The 19,789-nt window shown below is 38.6% G+C and overlaps 1 protein-coding gene across 2 annotated transcripts in view; it reads left to right on the plus strand.

Moving 5' to 3' along the window:
- Positions 1 to 554: 554 nt before the first annotated feature.
- The window catches only part of FARP1 (FERM, ARH/RhoGEF and pleckstrin domain protein 1), a 147,569-nt gene continuing 128,334 nt past the window's right edge, over positions 555 to 19,789 (plus strand). Inside the window, exon 1 of one of the 2 annotated variants that reach the window (XM_075199929.1) lies at positions 555 to 866. The gene's annotated coding sequence lies outside the window, so the exon portion shown is untranslated. The remainder of the gene's footprint in view (positions 867 to 19,789) is intronic. The other variant, XM_075199928.1, reaches the window with a different exon arrangement.

The following is a 19,789-nucleotide window of genomic DNA, read 5'->3' on the forward strand; positions in this document are numbered from 1 at the left end:
AGAATGGATGGTTAAGGTACTGGAATAATTGCCAAAGATACTGAGAGCCCAATTCTGGCAGCCAGAATGGGACTCTTAACATTTTAGCCATCCATTCCGGCTGCCAGAATTGGGTAGCCATAATGAATGGTTAAGGTCCTTGGAGCTCCATATCGGCATCCGAAATGGATGGATATGCAATATAATATGTGTATTAGTTGTTCCATATATTACAGGGAACATATCTGTGTAGCAGTACAGAATGCATTATACAGGGAAGCTTCACTCAAGACAACAAGCAGCAGAGGGCGCTGTAGTAAGCCGACTCATTCCGGCGTTCCGGTTTTTGCCTAATCACCCCTCACAAAAGGACACAGCAGAGAAGTATGTCAAGCAGTTGTAAAAAGGTTTTTGGACAGTCCTCTCTTTATACAGTGTGTCGGACACTGGAGGGAGCTGTGCCCTTCACTGTGGCTGTCTTCCTCTCCTCTAACCATCCAGCACACGTCGGTCTCTCCTCCCAGGGGGCATGCAGGGGGAGGGGGAGACGGCTGGCTTGGAGTGGATGTGAGAGAACAGGAGGAGGGGAAAGCGGGTGCTGCTGTTGCTCGACTCATCTTCCCGCTCCATGGTCAGAAGGAGGCAGCACTGCTCGTCTATACCCCTCCTCCAGGGATACTAGGCTCTGGAAATCCTGTTTGCAGAGCTGTTCCGACAATGGCGACCCTGAAGCAGATCCCATCATTCTGCCTTCCCTCCGTTCCTGCCTTTTAATTGCAGCAGACACCTTCCCCCCCTCCTCCAGCAGTAGTGACATAGAAGGGGCAGAGAAGCGGCCGAGACTGATCACACAGAGGAGGACAGGGCTGCGCTGTGTACACTGAGAGGTAAGGAGCTCAGCACAAAGGGGACTGGTTGCTCAGCGTACAAGTGTGCTCCAGGCTGTTCCCTCTACACACAGCATTTGCCCGATCACAGAGCAGGGACACAGACTGAGAGCTATAGTAGACAAGGGATCAGAAAGGGGAGGTGCAGATCCGGAGGAAGGGAAGTGTAGAGGTGGCAGGTCAGATTGAATGGAAAGAAAAAAGGGTGGAGAGAGTCAAGAGGACCATCCTAGCTGACTAAAGGTGTTTTATAGGGAGATACAACATGACTATTTATCAGACTGAAGTATAGAGCTGCACCATGTGAATTATTACCAGTATGAAAAGAATGGTAACAAAGATGGTATACTGTAAGTGCCAATGCATCCTGCTTTACCTGAGCTGCTCACACATCTCTAAAAGACAAAATCCAAAGATGTGAAATGACAACATGCGTGTCATATGTTATTATAAAGCATGCTCATAATCCAAGTTGCAGTTGTACTTTTATGGGGACTATTATGTGTCACAAATCACTGTCCACAGAGGAAGATACCGTGTTAAAGTGCCCTTGATTGCTGCTCTTTTATTGAAAGGGTAATTGAGAAAACACTTCTGCAGCCTGATGCTTTGTAATCCGATTATTTCCCATCACAGTCAGGACCTGTATGAGGGATTGTGTCTCAGGAGCCTTGACATAGTCACATTAATGCCACATCCAGATAGTGTGATTTACAGCTTTCCTAGAACAAGTCAAAAGCAGATACACAGGGCCCAGTATTACATGTCCTCAAGGTAACAGTAGGCAGTGAGTCTTAACATGATGTATTCACAATCATTCCAGTGGAACAATTTTAATATCGGACAATCCCTCACTTACATTCACTCCAAGCACCTGTTGTGGTGTTACATTGTTTTGTTCCTGCTAGGTGAATTGAGTGAGGCACCTAGGAGGTGGGGTGTGAGGTGTTGGATTACTTACACTGTCACATCTAGGTGATCTTATACACTTAGACGACTGCTTCCTTGTTTTAGAGTAATAATATACAGCTTTTTGACTGAACCAAGCAAACAAATCTCACAAATAAAAATATAGACCCTTCCATTGCTTCTTTAGATTAATTACCTGCTATAATAATTATATGGCTACAGATGCTTGTTTTGTCCAGTGATAAAATAATGATCCATTTATTAAAATGCTGAAGATTCTTCAGTAGCATTGGTTAGTAGTGTTTGATCCATATCTAGTAGACTGCAAGCAGATTAATGATCTATTGTTTAAAATGGGGGTAAAGAGATCATCTTGCAGCATTCTTTGAAATGGGTAAATCTATTATCCTATTGAGATGATGCTGCAATTAGATTTGTTATTATGGTTATCAGGCAAAAAAAAAAGAATAAAAACATTTTTGTCTGATTTAATACAATTGCAAAACTGGAATATTGTTGCAAATCCCCAACCCCCTAAATATGTTCACTTTCACTGCCCTTAATCTTATATTTAAAGAAAAAGGTGCACACTTTGATAAAATGGTAGTGTAGGCTTTATTATTCTCTATTTTGTAAATGTAAGTTGCTGATGTGCTTATATTATATAATAATATATATATATATGTAATATATAATATTTACATATTTAGTGTATTGTCTGTTGATTGTTTGACAAAATTGAAAAAATGAGTTAACTGTAGTATAATTCATTTAGGAAAATACAACTTTGTTTGGTTTTATTATTTTATTTTATCAGTATTCATCAAAAAATAAAGCATAAATTGGTGACTTTAGTAGCAATTATTTTATTGCAAAATAAAGAACAGCAGGGCCTGGTGAGGATGGCCACACATACTGTGACTTTGTGGCAATCACTTTGCTCATCAAAAATAACAGAAACAGGTAGTGGACAAAAAATGAATATAAATATAAAGTCACTTAATCGGGCATGGGGGTGTAAATTGATACAGAACTTTTTGACACTATAGAAATAAATGATGATGGTAATATGTTGCCTGTACAGTGTGTGCTGTGGTACTGACTGGAGTTGTGCAGGAGGGATACATCTCTATTCTTCCACAAGGAAGTCACTGAACTGACAGCTGGTTGGTGGTGTTTCAGCCGTCATCCCCATAAATGCTTGGTTCAGATCTGGTGACTGAGAAAGCCATGACATATGGATAACATCCGTGTCATGGTTAAACCATTGGTCGGCCGCATGCTCTCAATGCAAGTTCAAACGCCAGTGAAACCTCGTGTCACACACTAACGCATTTGACATGTTGTTCTTTTGCTCGCATTTAGTACATCATTGGAGGTAACCGCATTGACCTGAATGCTTTTAACTTGCATTAATCTTGTTGCATGGAGCATGTGGTGTTTGGAAAACTGCAAAACTCCTGAATGTGAGGAACATTAAAAATGGGTATGAGTCATTGGAAATGTTAACACAAACTTGACACCAGTGGGTGGGAGGTCTTAGGTTGGCACCAAATATGCACTCACCCTCTTTTGGTTGAGAACACTGTGAAGTGTGATTCATCTGACCATATCACCTACCTCCACTACTGAACGTGCATTGCCAGGTGTGATGAGCAGTTTATGTACCATGATTTCCTCCTCTGTGCTATCGTCTGATTGTTTTCTTTTAATGAAACTGACTGCTTGCTCCACATGTTGAGATTTGCAGTTAATTGAACCACAGCTACCTTGCACTTTGAACTAATGCATGGATATCACATTCCTGGATCATCATTGTCCTTTTCTATGGATGTTTTTACTTGGCATTACATGCTGACATCACCATAGACATTTGAATCTTTAGCATGTTGAGCTGTCTTGGTTATTGAAACTCCTACATAGTGCTCCAAAAATCAGCCCAATTTCAAAGTCACTTAGGTCTCTTCTTGCCACCATGCTAGTTATAATTATAGGCAAGCAGGGCAGTTATTTGCTTAATTAACCCATGACTCAGGGAATCAGGGATGTTATTTGCATAATTAACGCATGGGCATTAATGCATGAGCCACATCTGTGGAAGTCCTTGCTTTCAATATACTTGGTGTCCCTCATTTACCTAGGTGTTTCCCTTTTGGTTTTGTCCACTACCTGTGTCTTAAAAATCTGTGGGAATATGAAATTATGAACCTGGGATGCAAAGTGTTCGTATTGGTGTTATAAAGCTACCTGTATAATCGAGACCTTGCTGTCCAATCTATCTTGGGAAGGGTCACAGTCTCCGCGTCTGTCAAGTACAGTTTATGCAAATAATGGTAAACTGGGTCCCAATACAATTTGATGCCAGGTGCATCATCATCATATGTAGAATTGTGTTGGTCATTTACTGTAGACTTGATCGTTGTGGTATCGAACATTGTACCCATGGCATTCCATCATGTCTCTTCATGACATTTTTTCCCTGCTATCACTGGTCACTTTTTATCTCTTCTCTCTGTGAACAATCAACTTTTCTCCCACTGGTGCATACTCTGTTAGGCCTCATTCTCACTGGCATTTGACTTTTTTAACAATCATATCAAATACACTACATGTGTTATGATATCAAATGCAAAAGTGTTTGCATACTGTTGCGTTTACATGCCGTAAACGCAGAAATGAAACAAGTAGCCTTCCCAAAATAGATACCACGATGCAACACATGTAACGTGCCAATGGGTTTGTTAACACTAGAAACAATGCCATTGTGTATGAGCCATTACTTGTGTGTGTAAGTATTTTGAGTGTTTGAGAATCATTGTTCCACTACTTCTTTTGTACATATTACAGTGTTCCATATAGTTGTATTCACTATCATACTTTGTGTTGTCTGACAGTGTTTTGCAACAGGATAAATATAAGGCCAAGTACCCACTGGCATTGCTGTAGCATAATGAAAATGCAAATCAAATGCAAACATGTGCGATTGTGACTAACGTTCTTACTAGTGTTTGGAGCTCCTTCTAGGCTTTCATAATGCTAGTACAATTTATGTAATGAACGCCAGTGGGTATGATACACGTGCTGAATAAGAATCAGTCTATGCGAATGCTGATTGGCTGAACTAAATGGGGCAATTCTATAAGAAATTGTGCTGTGTTTTCTTAATCCTGCACCACTGCTTTAACTCTGCAATAATCAAGTCATCTGTCTTTCATCTAGCTCTAACAATGGTTATACATGTGCCTTAATAATCCTGCATTTGTGCACCTTTTAAAAAAAAAAATTGTGATAAGAACCATCCTATTTACTGACAGAATCTGGAAACCGCAGGAATGGAGTAAAAAAAAAAAAAGAAAAGTGTTTTTACTTTAATTAATTTTCTCATGTACAATGCAAATCTTTGCCTCACCCCACTGCTGCGCTATCTGCAACTGCAAGAGGTTTGAATTGTGTAACATAAGAACTATTTGCACTGTGGATATAAAGCTCATTGGCGTTGGGTAGATGATGCAGTTTTCAGGCATATTCACTGCCCTTCCCTTTAAAGTAATGTTAAATGCACTCTAGTTGTGAGTGTCTACCGCAAACTAATCTAGACAGGTGGTATAATTGCCGCAATGCACTCTTTGATCATAAACATGCTTTAGTGTGTAGATATAAAAAGTACCTCTTAAGTTTACAAAATTGGGCTAATCTTTTAAAACATTGGCTAATTGAGCATTGAATCAGAATAGAGCTTTTGTAATCCCTGTAACTTCACCTGACACCTACAGTGAGTGGCCATCTTTTTCATACCTATAGTTGTCAAGTATGTCAATTTAAACATGTACATTGCAAAGACATAATAATTGATCTAAAATGTATGTCAATATAGTACTTTTTTGTTTTTATTTTAATGTAAAAAAATTAACAAATGTAAAATGTAAACTAGATTTTGCCCTTTTAATATTTTCCTTTTGTAATCTCTTTCAAATGTCTTTCTTTTTCATGTCCTTGAAAAACTGTTACTTGAATTCACTCTTATGTATCTCAGGGAATATCATGTTTAAATTTGGACATAATGTTGAGAAAAGGGAGGTGGCCAATTTGGCCACAGCGTACATGTCCCAAATGTAAACTATCCTTGCTAAAGCTAATACTTTAAGCAGGCAACACCCTAAAACAAATTACCGTAGCTATAGCTCAAAGTTCCGATGTTTCAACAGGGTATACTTACATTGTCATTTTTTTTTATGGACTTAGTTTGACGCTCTGTCAGACGTGCTTAATAACTCAGTCTTATAGACAACATATGTATGTAGATGGTTGAAAATATTACATAATTGTAAGGAAATTATAGTATAGAAGTGATTTTAATATATGTATAAACAGTCAGTTTTGGTGCCATAACTTAGAATCTGATGTAATCTTTTCCACTGTTCATTAGAAAAACTTGATTATTATATAGAATAATTCACCTCTACTGTCAATCATTAGGTATATTAGAAATGGCTTCCGATTTCTGTGACCTGTTAAAACACGTGCCTTATGAGATTTTATGTGGTCACTGAACTCCTTTTGTGACTTCTAATATTATTGTAATTTACCGTATTTTCCCATGTATAAGACGCACCTCTTTCCCAAAAATGGTGGGTCTAAAACCTGGGTGCGTCTTATACAGGGGTAGCGGGGATGCAGGGGGGGCAGCATTACAGTGACAGCGGGGGGGGGGAGCGGGTCAAATTTCGGGGCCAAAATTAAGGTGCATCTTATACATGGGACCGCCTTATACATGGGGAAATACGGTACTTTGAAGAGTCCATTATACCAAAGAATAAGAATAATATCTGCAATTCAGAATGAATGTCTGTTAGGCGTCCTGTTATGCTCATCTAAGTCTTAGATGCAGCAATGTCACCCCCCCTTGTGAGATAAAATACCCCATATGCTGAACATTGTGATGGTACCTGGTGATTTGTTATTTGGATGAAATGCATCTTAGACCGCTTCATTGTATTGTACAGGTACAATGCCTCAGTTAGTTGGTAGCTGCAATAGATGTCATTCTGTCATAAGCAAAGGTGTATAACTAGAGGGTGACAAAACGTATATTTTGCTGGCAATAAACCTATAGATGTGTGTGTGTATTGTGTGTATCTATATTGAAGTATAGATGTGTATATGTATGTGAGACAGTCATTATAAATGTTTTTGCATTTTATTGCTTGTTATGAATGGTTGTTTGCATAGAGGGCAGAGAAGACCATTGGAAGGTGGATGCTCATTATTGAATATTTTGTATTTGATAGTGATGCTTCAAGGTAAATTGCCCTGACATATTGCCTGAAAGTGTGATAATATTTTTGTATAATTGCTTGCTAAAACAATAGTCCTGCTGTGCGTGAAAATACATTTTGTTCACAAACTATTTCCTGGTACAGTTAAAAACTTTTTTATTTTTTTATTAACATTATTAAGACAACACAGCTTCTAGGATACTATACTATTTGAATCTATGGAAGATATAGATTTTCAGCTTGCATGCAGGGTCCTTTTACCTCTGTTTGCTAATACCTTATTTTGATTTATTTGTTTCCAGAATATGCTGCTACTATATAAATAAATGTTAATAAATAAGATACATTTCTCCTTCTTTGTTAACTAACAGAAGTATATTAAAATGTATTCTATTCTAATGTCATTCTTTTTATAACACCACCCTCACTATAATAATCATGTTGGTGTTTGCTAAAAGTTGGTGGTATAAAAGAGCATTGTTTATTTCTTTTTCTTAGTTTTCTATCAGTAGAGAAAGTAATATACTGCAGTAACAGCAACACTATAAAACAAACAGTCATATAAATAAATTTTTGCAGCAGGTGGGGACTGCAATTGTGCCCTGTTTACCAAGCTCAACAAGCTTCGTGAACCCCCTCCCCCAATTCAGCAAGGCCATAAGAACCTTTTAGCAAAGTGATTGCGATAACTTTACTATAGATTATTCGTTTGGACAGACTCCTATCAGAGACTGTCTTGGCTAATCAGTTTTAATTAATACCCACATTAATTCAGTTCTTATCATTGCGATAAGAAATGACAATGTGAGTAATTTGCGATTGGTCGTAAATAGACCCCATAATATGAAGCATTGCATAAACACTACACAAAAAGAACAAAAACATTATTATTATATTATTATTTGTTCCATTCTCATAGACCCGTCAGTCAGCGTGCACCGTGCACAAACAGCTGTCCGGTAGGATTTAGTAAAAGGGAGTTATGGGATGTTTGTTTCTTTTTTTGCTGGGGGGATGGGGGCGTTGCCTGTTTCATTGGTATCGGGCCCCCACCATTTCTGATGGCAGCTTTGGCTGTAGGTGCTCTGTGCTGCGGATACTGTCAGGTTGGTCACAAGTGCTCTAGGGATGATCCTACAGAGCAGGACACTCTTATAAGTACTTCATGTTGAATAAAGCATTATATATTCTATACATGTATATTTTGTTATTTGCATAGTACAAGGAGATATTTATATATTTTTTTCTTTTTGTTACATGGTGAGTGCAAATGTTTAGTTTTAGTTCTTTGGCTTTTTCACTATACATTATATTTATTTTATATTGCTTATAAATTATTTATAAATATTTTTTATTTATATTTTTTTATAAACATATTTAAAAAAATAATTATTATTTTTATGCTCATTACAGTTTCAAAGATGGAAACCATGACCCCTTCAGTATGGGTATACCGGATAGTTATGTGTACAGCAATATCTCATGTAGAAACACAGGGATTGTTGCTGAAAATAACCGGAGTTTAGCATATTTGTACTCCGACAAAACCAAGTAAGGCCTAAAACCCAATGGCAGTAATATGTGCTAGTATTTTTAAAAATGCATTTAAATGAATGTGACTCTATAAACCAGTGTCACAGTACTCACCACTGTTGTTACTTGGGTAAGTCCAGGCCCTGTTGGTTTGTTAATTCAGTGCAAAATTCACCACAAGTTACCCATCAATGTTCTACAATGACTCTATTTTTGGCTTTTTTTTTTTTCTTTCAAACCAATGCGGAAAGCAGTGGTTTGAAAGAAAAGCAGTTCGAAAGCAATTCAAGCAATGATTTACTTTTTTCTTTTTTTATATTGTTTTGTTGTGACTTGCATCATATTGCAGTAAAGTTAAATGCTGAGAGATTGTATCTTCTGTTTTCAACTTAATACCATATACAACACAGTGATTGTCCGTTTTTGTGCTACCTATCACTGATGTCTGTCCGATAGTGATTATATAACTTACTAATTTAGTAAAAGGTGGCAATGGCTTTATATAAAGTGCATAAACAACTTTATAAACTCTCGATAGCATGAGAAAATATAACCTTACGGTTGCCAAATTTACCAGTGGAAAATTGTGTATTTGAAATAGTATTTTTTGTTTTGTGCCTTCAACTGCAATTTTAATTATCTTTTTGTAAAGCAATGGAGGAAAGTATTAATATGTAGCTTTCATTGAAAACGTTAATACTTTTCCTCCACTACCTTACAATTCCACATGTAAGCATTTAGTCTACTCATGTTACATTGTAATAAAAAACCTTAGAAGTGATTGGATTAAATCTACATTAATAGTTATAGTCCAACAATATTTACACCTAATACATACGCTTTCCAACAACTAAACCGCGGCACACAGAACAAAATAAAAGGTGATCACGTAATTTGATACCAGTCCATTTGTACAACATAATCTAGAAGAGACAAAAAAATGTTATACCTATTTCTCATGCTTTTAGGTGTGCGGTACAGTATAGTGTTTTCTTAAAAGCACAATGCATCAAAACAGCATTGAGCAGTGCCACTGGCATTATTCCAGATGAGAAGGGGTCTATCATCACCCTCTTCACACTTTCACACATCCTATGCTGGCTTGTGGTTAGCTTTTTTTTTGTCCCACGTACTGATCCCACATAAGAAATGACAATGTGAGTAATTTGCGATTGGTCGTAAATAGACCCCATAATATGAAGCATTGCATAAACACTACACAAAAAGAACAAAAACTGATCTACCTTATTTGGAATCTCATTCTACAGTCTTTTAGGTGACTGTTACGATATTACAAATAAAGACCTTTTAATTATTATATATTATGACTTCCACAAAATCCATTTGAAGTGCACACACAGCAATAATAACGTAGCTATGAAGTAGCTGAATTTTGACAACAATACTCAATTGCGTCTTTTCTAGTTTTAACCCTGCTTTATTTCTTTTCAACATCAGTTGTTAATGGCAGTAGGCCATTACTGCGGACATGTTTTTTATATTACTGTAGGCTTAAAGCCTACCCAGTGTGTAAGGTCTACATTTATGTGAGCACATTGTTCCAGTTTGTGTGCTGTCAAGAGTCTGCCCAGCAAGCTTTTATGATGCACTAGAAAGAATTGTGTGGCCTTCTTACAAGCCATCTTTTATATTGTGCAAACCTTTCTTTCCTTGTTTCTTTACGGTGCTTTATGCTGAATTAGGTAAAGACCACATTAATGTAGTACATTACCTTCTGATCATGCACTGCTGTCTTCATTAGTAAAATAGTCTGAACTAAAAAGTTGTATGCAAATGAATCCGAGTTATTTTCCCCTCTGTATACTTGCTTTAAATATTGTGAATCGGACCTGCCATATACAACAGCTAAGTTAAAATGAAATATTCTACATATATTTCACTAGAGCATAAAAAATAGCAAAATACTTGCTTGCCTTTACCACTTGAGCAACATGGGAGTAACCTTGTTTTTAAGGTTTGTTTGACTAGAGTCTTGTTGCTATCATTCTGCATCTCTTGTTTTTCAATGTGTCACAAGTTTGAAGTGGTCGGTGATACTACAAACTTTAGATCACCAGATTGTTCACAGCAGAACAGGTTATTTCACAGATAAGTGTGCTGATCTTTAGTGAGACATTGGCCTGGCTACACATGCAGTCATGTTAATGTGGGCAGGGTGGTGTATGAGGGGAAACAGCCATGCAGGAAGCCACAAATGGCAAGTTATTACACATGCTGGAACATGACAGTGCATTTGGCAAATGCCCTAATATCACATGTGGCTCCAAATCAGCCAGACAGTATTTTATCTGATCATATTAGTGCATGTTGGTAAATGCTGTATGTGTTTACCTCCCGATCATATTATAGTAGGCCTCAAGTATGTCAGAAGTTATCAAGCGATTTGTTCCATCATTGACATTTATTTATATAGCGCCAGCATATTCTGTAGTGCTTTACAATGACCCAATCGAATGGATCACGTTCAATTTGACAATTCGATTACATGCTAGTCTGGAAATTTTTGTAACCATTAGAAGGAAAACATCAAAAATGTACAAATATATTATTATATTCCATACATGGATCCAACAGGTGGCCTTGGGTTGAGCACAGTTTGTTAATATTGATATTTTCTCCTGCCAATTGAGAGAGGTTGAGGACAGAGGGGCAAGAGGCTGTAGTGAGTAGTAGTGCCCAAGGCAATAGTTAGTATGACTGGTATGCACTTTATTACTGGCCACTGGCAGTGACCAATTACAAGTCAACAGCACAACTCTTGTATCAGATGAAGCCGTTAATGAGCACTGGGCACTAATTCTCGCTACTGGTGTATAATATGTCTGCAGTAACATTAATGTGCATTATTTTTACTGTGGACAAATTACTACAATACAGTATACTAGCATTAATAGTGTCAAGTAGCATGTCGGCAGTAATAGTATTAATGCTAACTTGTTACTGGACAATCCTATTATTGCCAACACGATTGAACATTATTACTGCTGGACATCACTAGTACTCTTGATATTGTAATTGAGGAAGACTGATGGGTTATTACTACCCCTGCTTGTGGATTATCTCTGTGGAATACTGCTAAAAAGGCATATTTCTTAGTGTTACTACTAAAGGTGGCATATGATCAGGCATTACTACTGTAGGTGATATAATATGTTTACTGCAGTACACATTACTGGGCATTACTGCAATTTATAGCTTATTAATGGGCTTTATTGTTGCCATATTTTAAAGCTTTTCTGCTGTAGGCACCGGTGGGCATTACTGCCGCTGCTGTAGGCACCGGTGGGCATTACTACCGCTGCTGTAGGCACCGGTGGGCATTACTGCCGCTGCTGTAGGCACCGGTGGGCATTACTGCCGCTGCTGTAGGCACCGGTGGGCATTACTGCCGCTGCTGTAGGCACCGGTGGGCATTACTGCCGCTGCTGTAGGCAGGGCCGACATCAGGGGGGTACTGATGTAAGTGGCCTGGCACGACCAAGGGGCCCGGACGCAAGAAGGGGCCCGCCACCAGTGATAACACTAATTATCTTTCCTTTCATTATTATTATTATTAATTTTTATTTATAAGGCGCCACAAGGTGTCTGCAGCGCCGTACAGGGACAAACAAAATACAATACAATGGGAGACAACACAGTACAGTAAACAGTAAGCACAGTAACTCGGTAAGCTCAATGCACAGCTAGAGAGGGCAGGGAAGGGGGAGGGAGGATCCGCAGACGACTGGGCCCAAGAAGGAGGGCGCGGAAGACAGGGAGACCCTCAGGGGGGAGGAGGGAGCGAGAGTGGACGTGGGGTGGAGGACCCTCGAGGAGGAGGGCTGAGTAGCTGGAGAGCAGAGTTAGAAGTGGTGGAAACAGGAGGAGAGATGGCCCTGCTCAGAGGAGCGTACAATCTAAGGGGAGAGGTGGACAGATAGAGAGAGGGTGAGTAGGGGGAAAGAGGCAGAAGATAAGGTAGGAAGTTAAGTGGGAGACAGAAAGACTTTAAGAAAAAGGTGGGTTTTTAGGGCCCGTTTGAAACTGGACAGATTAGGGGAAGTTCTGATGGAGGGAGGAAGCTTGTTCCAGTGGAGGGGGGGCAGCGCGGGCGAAGTCTTGGATACGCGCGTGGGAGGAGGCTATAAGGGGGGAAGAGAGGCGACGGTCAGAGGCAGAACGGAGAGGGAGGGATGGAGCATGAATAGAGAGGAGGGTGGAGATGTAGGGCGCAGTGGAGTTGACGAGGGCCTTGTAGGTGAGTGTGAGGAGCTTAAAGAGGATTCTAAAGGGGAATGGGAGCCAGTGAAGGGCTAGGTAGAGGGGGGAGACAGAAGAGGAGCTGCGATAAAGGAAAATAAGCCTAGCGGCAGCGTTAAGAGCAGATCGAAGGGGAGCGAGATGAGATTGGGGGAGGCCAGTGAGGAGGAGGTTGCAGTAGTCCAGGCGGGAGATGATCAGAGAGTGGATAAGGCATTTGGTGGCATCTTTCATGTTCTTTAATCAGCAGCCTACATTTGTAAAACATCTCCCCGTACACCACACTGATCGGAACTCTAACTCTAACTCAAACTAGTGTGAGCTACATCTACCCGCTCCTCCCCTGCATGTCCGATTCGGGCGAATGGCGATCCCAACATAATCAAAATAAACTAAAAGACTTACTGCCTATGATTTAGTTTGATTAAATTGTGATCACCATTCTTCCGAATCACACATGCAGGGGAGGTGTCTATTTTGGTTAAATGGATTACATCATGCTCATGTGCCTGAATTTGTAAACCATTGTCTTGTGACCAAGCATGGATCATTACCACATGTACCCACAACTGGAAGCGCACAAACATCTGGCGAGCAGATCATCTCTGGCATGTTTACAGGTAATCTTCAAACCATTAGGAGAAAACAGGTTCTTGAGTGAGCGCAAATATATAACTCTAAAAACATTATTATATTATTATTTGTTCTATTCTCATAGACCTGTCAGTCAGCGTGCACCGTGCACAAACAGCTGTCCGGTAGGATTTAGAAAAAGGGAGTTATGGGATGTTTGTTTCTTTTTTTTGCTGGGGGGATGGGGGCGTTGCCTGTTTCATTGGTATTGGGCCCCCACCATTTCTGATGGCAGCTTTGGCTGTAGGTGCTCTGTGCTGCGGATACTGTCAGGTTGGTCACAAGTGCTCTAGGGATGATCCTACAGAGCAGGACAATCTTATAAGTACTTCAAGTTGAATAAAGCATTATATATTCTATACATGTATATTTTGTTATTTGCATAGTACAAGGAGATATTTATATATTTTTTTCTTTTTGTTACATGGTGAGTGCAAATGTTTAGTTTTAGTTCTTTGGCTTCTTCACTATACATTATATTTATTTTATATTGCTTATAAATTATTTATAAATATTTTTTATTTATATTTTTTTATAAACATATTTAAAAAAATAATTATTATTTTTATGCTCATTACAGTTTCAACGATGGAAACCATGACCCCTTCAGTATGGGTATACTGGATAGTTATGTGTACAGCAATATCTCATGTAGAAACACAGGGATTGTTGCTGAAAATAACCGGAGTTTAGCATATTTGTACTCCGACAAAACCAAGTAAGGCCTAAAACCCAATGGCAGTAATATGTGCTAGTATTTTTAAAAATGCATGTAAATGAATGTGACTCTATAAACCAGTGTCACAGTACTCACCACTGTTGTTACTTGTGTAAGTCCAGGCCCTGTTGGTTTGTTAATTCAGTGCAAAATTCACCACAAGTTACCCATCAATGTTCTACAATGACTCTATTTTTGGCTTTTTTTTTTTTTCTTTCAAACCAATGCGGAAAGCAGTGGTTTGAAAGAAAAGCAGTTCAAAAACAATTCGAGCAATGATTTACTTTTTTCTTTTTTTATATTGTTTTGTTGTGACTTGCATCATATTGCAGTAAAGTTAAATGCTGAGAGATTGTATCTTCTGTTTTCAACTTCATACCATATACAACACAGTGATTGTCCGTTTTTGTGCTACCTATCACTGATGTCTGTCCGATAGGAATTATATAACTTACTAATTTAGTAATAGGTGGCAATGGCTTTATATAAAGTGCATAAACAACTTTATAAACTCTCGATAGCTGAGAAAATATAACCTTACGGTTGCCAAATTTACCAGTGGAAAATTGTGTATTTGAAATAGTATTTTTTGTTTTGTGCCTTCAACTGCAATTTTAATTATCTTTTTGTAAAGCAATGGAGGAAAGTATTAAAATGTAGCTTTCATTGAAAACGTTAATACTTTTCCTCCACTACCTTACAATTCCACATGTAAGCATTTAGTCTACTCATGTTACATTGTATTAAAAAACCTTAGAAGTGATTGGATTAAATCTACATTAATAGTTATAGACCAACAATATTTACACCTAATACATACGCTATCCGACAACTAAACCGCGGCACACAGAACAAAATAAAAGGTGATCACGTAATTCGATACCAGTCCATTTGTACAACATAATCTAGAAGAGACAAAAAAATGTTATACCTATTTCTTATGCTTTTAGGTGTGCGGTACAGTATAGTGTTTTCTTAAAAGCACAATGCATCAAAACAGCATTGAGCAGTGCCACTGGCATTATTCCAGATGAGAAGGGGTCTATCATCACCCTCTTCACACTTTCACACATCCTATGCTGGCTTGTGGTTAGCTTTTTTTTTTGTCCCACGTACTGATCCCACATCAACAGTGTATAGGATACACTACATAATTGAACTGAAAGTCCAAACAATTGTTAATTGGAAACTTCTCCTTTGTTACAAATGAAGAAAATTCATTAGTCTTATGATCTTCTGATTTACAGGTAAGGCACTGAATTTTTCCACATTTGGTCTACTAATCCACCAACGCAAACAAATTTTTAAAGGGTCAGTCTAGATTATAGTAATACTATCACTGTTGGCTTAATTCCCATCAGCAAACGCTCTAGCATATGTGTTCTTAAAATGACTTGGGGCCATTCTTTCCTTAAGGTTTCTAGCTCTCCTAAAGATGGTATTTTTACCTTTATTGATCTGGGACCCTATCAAATCATCTAACTCCAGTGTGGCAGCATTTTTATTAATAATCTTCCTAATTCTTGTTGCACAATTTTTATTCTGGGTGACAAACAGTATTGATTTGTCCTCCAACCTCCTTTTGAATTTGTCCTTATGGACCAAAAGACCCTGGTTCCAAAGCATCAGTCTTGGAACTATTTCAATCAGTTCCCTACACAGTGCTGTACTAAAAAGCCTCACTTCCAGGAGAGTCGTTTGTGATGTAGTTGCTCAGTTTCTGCAGCATGGAGGGTTGGTACCTGGATGTAACTATGTAACTATCTTCTGTAGTATTAGTGTGTGTATATATATATATATATTCTTGTCATGTGTTTCACAGGTAGAAAAATCACTATTGCAATATGGCTTATGTCACATGGGTGCTTGGAATTAACTCATTTTGCCATTTAACCATTTCACATAACGGTGCCACCTAAAATATGGCATGCAGAGGTTCAATACCTGTATAAGTACTCATGCGTGCTCCCAAACAGGGCAACCCATGTTAAGGTTTGGGATTCACATTCACTTTGTTTAAAAAGCCCTGACCCCATCCCCACCCTAGCCATCCTCCCCAGCATTCAGTTCAACTATTAAACAAATCAAAAAGTGTATGAAAATGACAGGCAGCGATACCCGAGAACACCGCTGCAGTCTCCTGAGTGGCAGAACTGCCTTTTGGGTAGGTTTTGAGCTAGGTTTGACAGTGTGCAAGCAGAGGGAATGTCTGAAGCCAATATTTCAGGTCACCCGAAAATCTTAGTGTCTGTTCTCTCTTCCTGTCATACCAGCACTTGTACATTCTACAGATACTGTTTACTGCAATGTAGTAAAATAAATAATTAAGGTTTGTATTCTTAATTTTGGACTTTCTTTTTGTGTGCTAACTTTTATTGGTGTAGCACTTTTGAATTTAATTTCAAATGATAAAGCTGCACTACCCCCTATGAAACCTCTTCCTAGGATGGCCCCTGCCCCTAGTCAGAGCCCCGGTGACTGGTACATACAGGCCGTTTCCCCAGGGCTCTGCCGGATCTGTTATACAGAACTGACAAATTCAGTATGGTTAATCACATCATTTTATCCTAATATTTTCAGTTAAAAGGTTGAATGTAACCATGGCAATTAGCGCAACATTATTGTTTAAAGCTGGAAGCAAGCACAGAAAATAGGCTTTTGTTGTTGCTGTGATTGATGTTATAGAAGAGACATATATGACCAGTGTGCTAACTGTATTGTCTTACCCTACGAGTAGTATTTCTGCCAGGCAAGAAAACGGCCAGTGGCATTGTAGGCCTGACCAGCTGCTGCCATTAATGTCATATTTTTCAACCCACTTTGTCGTTTTCTGCCTCAGTTTTAGTGCTTTGCTGAAGAGAGTTGTCATGGCAGCTTGGCTTATCCTCTAGCAGAGAACCCACTGTCAGTATTATAATGGCCTGATCAGCAGCGCTACCTGATAGCTCATGACTTGTTATCCTGCATACTAATACTGCCCATTCCTTTTGTTTTCTGCTGAGAAGTTCATTGCTGCCTCTCTGGGTAAACTTTCACACAACAGAGTTTCAAATAAACACTATTCTTTCCTGGAGATCTAAGCCCTTGTGCTGTTTCTACAAGTTAGGTTTAGTGTCACCCCACAACTTTAGATATTAGTGGACATTTATGATTTATCATAAGGAAAAGAAACTGTGGTGTTGCCCAGGGAAATCAATCAATTAGCTGTAAATATTCTAGTACAGTTTGCAAAATGAAAGCAAGCATCTGATTGGCCTAGGTTTCATGAACGTCCCTCTCCTGTTAACGAGAAACAAAAGAAAACATAGAAAAAGAGTGAAAGACTGCAGGCCACGTATGCCATGAGTAGTGACAGCCAGTGAACAATATCATAATATGATCCAATTATTTTTAAACCTTGCCAGTCGATAACTAATCTTAATATGTTGTAACATAAACATTGTTTAAGTGACAATCTTTAGGTATGGAAACTTTTTAAAATACACGTATACTGATTTAAAAGAGCCGCTACCAATCCACAAATATATATGTAAAGATATGATATTGTTTACATCTGATATTCATTTGAGTGCAGTATATTCTGTTAGACATTTTCTGCTAAAAGAGGGAGACTGCAGTGCTACTGGCCAGAAGTGTGGAAGAGGCTAAATAAAATTCCCCCATGAATACAAGAGTTTTTAATAAATGTTCAGTTTTAATAAGCTCCTGAAACTTTAACACACATTTTATTAATTGTATTAGTAGCGCTTCTATATAAATGGAACTTGTATTTAGTAACTCGTTAAATTTGAAGAGTAGAATTACACTATACATACAACAACATCAAGGTCTATTTGGCTACTTTTTCTTGAAACCATTGATTAAGTAATACTGATCTGCTTTTTCTATATTCCATTTAATCATTGAGATTGCCCTGAGAATACCACCATAAACTCTTTACATACAACATTTTTCATGGCTTACTTTGTATCATTTTCCATTTACCATGTTCCCTGTTTGTTGCTCTTCATGGTATAATATGTAATGTGGGTTTAGGGATTGGTTTCAACACCTAAGAGGTAAGGACTCAGATTTTTGTAATCCCTACAGATTTGTATGCATTTGAGCATTATACAGCTGTGCAATGGATGGAAGGATATGTACTACTTGCCAACCTTTTGAAACACCCCTTCGGAATAGCCCCACGTCCTGTTATTCTATGTTCCATTACGTCCCACCTCCTGTCATTCTATGTTCCATTACGTCCCACCTCCTGCCATTCTATGTTCCATTACGTCCCACCTCCTGCCATTCTATGTTCCATTACGTCCCACCTCCTGTCATTCTATGTTCCATTACGTCCCACCTCCTGTCATTCTATGTTCCATTACGTCCCACCTCCTGTCATTCTATGTTCCATTACGTCCCACCTCCTGTCATTCTATGTTCCATTACGTCCCACCTCCTGTCATTCTATGTTCCATTACGTCCCACCTCCTGTCATTCTATGTTCCATTACGTCCCACCTCCTGTCATTCTATGTTCCATTACGTCCCACCTCCTGTCATTCTATGTTCCATTACGTCCCACCTCCTGTCATTCTATGTTCCATTACGTCCCACCTCCTGTCATTCTATGTTCCATTACGTCCCACCTCCTGTCATTCTATGTTCCATTACGTCCCACCTCCTGTCATTCTATGTTTCATTACGCCCCACCTCCTGTCATTTAATGTTGCATTAAGCCCTGCCTGCACTTGGTATGCTTGAGGGTGACTGCTGTTCTGGGAGCCAAATTATTAAAGGGACTGGCGAAACAAATGAGCTACGTTTCCCAAGCATACAGGCATTTCTCTGAATTCTTGTGTATACTGTTGGTAACTACTGGATGTCCACGGATGCAGCATTTCCTATTGCCTTGAGTCCGTGTTCTGTCCTGCATTCATTCTCAGCAATTTTGTAGTACTATCTTCGCTTTCTTCATAGGGCTCAATTAACCCTGTATGAAATGCCAATTTAAGCTGTGTTAACTGTGCATAGTGGGGAATGCAGCTTGAACTAATGTATTACAGGCTCCGGTGATAAGAAATTAACACACACTTAACCATACATCACAGCTGTGGCCAGGATTATTCAGTTCCAACCATACACAATACTCCCTTTCTGCTTAGGAATATGTCTGTATTTCATTTAATAAGAATGGAGTTGCTAGTGAACATTTGGATGATGCTAATGGACATACTAAAGTAAGGAAGCCTAATTTATGTAGATGTTGTAATTAACCAAAGCATAATAAACACTACCATGTAGATTTGAAATCTATGAATGCAAGCTTGATTCATTAAAGCCGAAATACATCACTAAATGCATCAAATGGAAATTACATGAAAACAATTTGCAGAGAGTAAAGCATTCAAAGTGAAGTGTAGGTGGAATTATTTAAAGGCATCCTAACCCTATTTATATTTTTATACTTTTTTTGTATAAAATAAATAATTAGAGACGACTGTATGTTAGGTTTATTTTAGGACTTTACTTTTTCTGAATTATTACAAAGTCTCTTGGCAGAACTCACCATTTACATGGATGACATTACTTTACTATGTCTCATAAGGT

The sequence above is a fragment of the Mixophyes fleayi genome, chromosome 2 (genome assembly GCF_038048845.1).
Source record: "Mixophyes fleayi isolate aMixFle1 chromosome 2, aMixFle1.hap1, whole genome shotgun sequence".
Taxonomy (NCBI): Eukaryota; Metazoa; Chordata; class Amphibia; order Anura; family Limnodynastidae; genus Mixophyes; species Mixophyes fleayi.